Genomic DNA, 2,342 nt, shown 5'->3' on the forward strand with positions numbered 1-2,342 from the left:
TCCTCGGCCGCCTTGGAACTATCTGTGTATCGGACGCGTCGCGGGATAAGGGGTTGTCACTGGTAGTCGCCCCAAGCGCGTCCGATGCTTGGACCATTCCGAGGCGGACCTGAAGCCTCTTCCCTCTAGCCGTTGGGGCTTTCTCGCCGCATCCCTCGCCTCGCACCCTGATTGCTATGCTGTGAGGCTCCTCGGCCGCCTTGGAACTATCTGTGTATCGGACGCATCGCGGGATAAGGGGTTGGCAGTGGTAGTCGCCCCAAGCGCATCCGATGCTTGGACCATTCCGAGGCGGCCCTGCAGCCTCTTCCGTCTAGCCGTTGGGGCCATCTCGCCGCATCCCCCACCTCGCACCACGATTGCTATGCGGTGAGGCTCCTTGGCCGCCTCGGAACTATCTGTGTATCGGACGCATCGCGGGATAAGGGGTTGTCACTGGTAGTCGCCCCAAGCGCGTCCGATGCTTGGACTATTCCGAGGCGGCCCTGCAGCCTCTTCCGTCTAGCCGTTGGGGCCATCTCGCTGCATCCCCCACCTCCTCGGCCGCCTCGGAACTATCTGTGTATCGAACGCATCGCGGGATAAGGGGTTGGCAGTGGTAGTCGCCCCAAGCGCGTCCGATGCTTGGACTATTCCGAGGCAGCCCTGCAGCCTCTTCCGTCTAGCCTTTGGGGCCATCTCGCCGCATCCCTCGCCTCGCACCCCGATTGCTATGCGGTGAGGCTCCTCGGCCGCCTGGGAACTATCTTCGTATCGGACGCATCGCGGGATAAGGGGTTGTCACTGGTAGTCGCCCCAAGCGCGTCCGATGCTTGGACTATTCCGAGGCGGCCCTGTGGCCTCTTCCGTCTAGCCGTTGGGGCCATCTCGCCGCATCCCCCACCTCGCACCCCGATTGCTATGCGGTGAGGCTCTTCGGCCGCCTTGGAACTATCTTCGTATCGGACGCATTGCGGGATAAGGGGTTGTCACTGGTAGTGGCCCCAAGCGCGTCCGATGCTTGGACTATTCCGAGGCGGCCCTGCAGCCTCTTCCGTCTAGCCGTTGGGGCCATCTCGCCGCATCCCCCACCTCGCACCCCGATTGCTATGCGGTGAGGCTCCTCGGCCGCCTTGGAACTATCTTCGTATCGGACGCATCGCGGGATAAGGGGTTGTCACTGGTAGTCGCCCCAAGCGCGTCCGATGCTTGGACTATTCCGACGCGGCCCTGTGGCCTCTTCCGTCTAGCCGTTGGGGCCATCTCGCCGCATCCCCCACCTCGCACCCCGATTGCTATGCGGTGAGGCTCCTCGGCCGCCTTGGAACCATCTTCGTATCGGACGCATCGCGGGATAGGGGGCTGTCACTGGTAGTCGCCCCAAGCGTGTCCGATGCTTGGACCATTCCTAGGCGGCCCTGAAGCCTCTTCCGTCTAGCCGTTGGGGCCTTCCCGCCCCATCCCTCGCCTCGCACCCCCGATTGCTATGCGGTGAGGCTCCTCGGCCGCCTTGGAACCATCTGTGTATCGGACGCATCGCGGGATAAGGGGTTGGCACTGGCAGTCGCCCCAAGCGCGTCCGATGCTTGGACCATTCCGAGGTGGCCCTGAAGCCTCTTCCGTCTAGCCGTTGGGGCCTTCCCGCCCCATCCCTCGCCTCGCACCCCGATTGATATGCGGTGAGGCTCCTCGGCCGCCTTGGAACTATCTGTGTATCGGACGCATCGCGGGATAAGGGGTTGGCACTGGTAGTCGTCCCAATCGCATCCGATGCTTGGACCATTCCGAGGCGGCCCTGCAGCCTCTTCCGTTTAGCCGTCGGGGCCTTCCCGCCGCATCCCTCGCCTCGCATCCCGATTCCTATGCGGTGAGTCTTCTCGGCCGCCGCGGAACTATACCTGTTATTGCTACTGCATCCTTCGGCTGGTAACCTCCTCTGCCGCCTTGGAACGTTCTCTTTGTCGGACGCGTCGCGGGATAAGGGGTTGGCACTGGTAGTCGCCCCAAGCGCGCCCGATGCATAGACCGCTCCGAGTCGACCTTGCTTTCAGCCTCTCACATGCATAGACCTCTCTGAGTCGACCCTGCAGCCTCTCACGTTTAGCCTTTGGAATCTCGCCTCACAACATGATTGCTATCCTTGATGCATCCCTTGCCTCGAGCCCTGATTGCTTTCTTGGCTGCATCCCTCCTCTCCTCACAGCCCGGTTGTCATCACTGCTTCATCCGTCGCTTCATGCATTCTGGCTGCTGGGCCCTTCCCACCGCACACCTCGATTGCTATCTCTTCTGCATCACACACCCCGATTGCTATCTCTGCTACATCCCTCGGCTCTCACTTCTGCATCCTTCGCCTCACACCT

The sequence above is a fragment of the Cryptomeria japonica genome, unplaced genomic scaffold, assembly GCF_030272615.1.
Source record: "Cryptomeria japonica unplaced genomic scaffold, Sugi_1.0 HiC_scaffold_90, whole genome shotgun sequence".
Classification (NCBI taxonomy): Eukaryota; Viridiplantae; Streptophyta; class Pinopsida; order Cupressales; family Cupressaceae; genus Cryptomeria; species Cryptomeria japonica.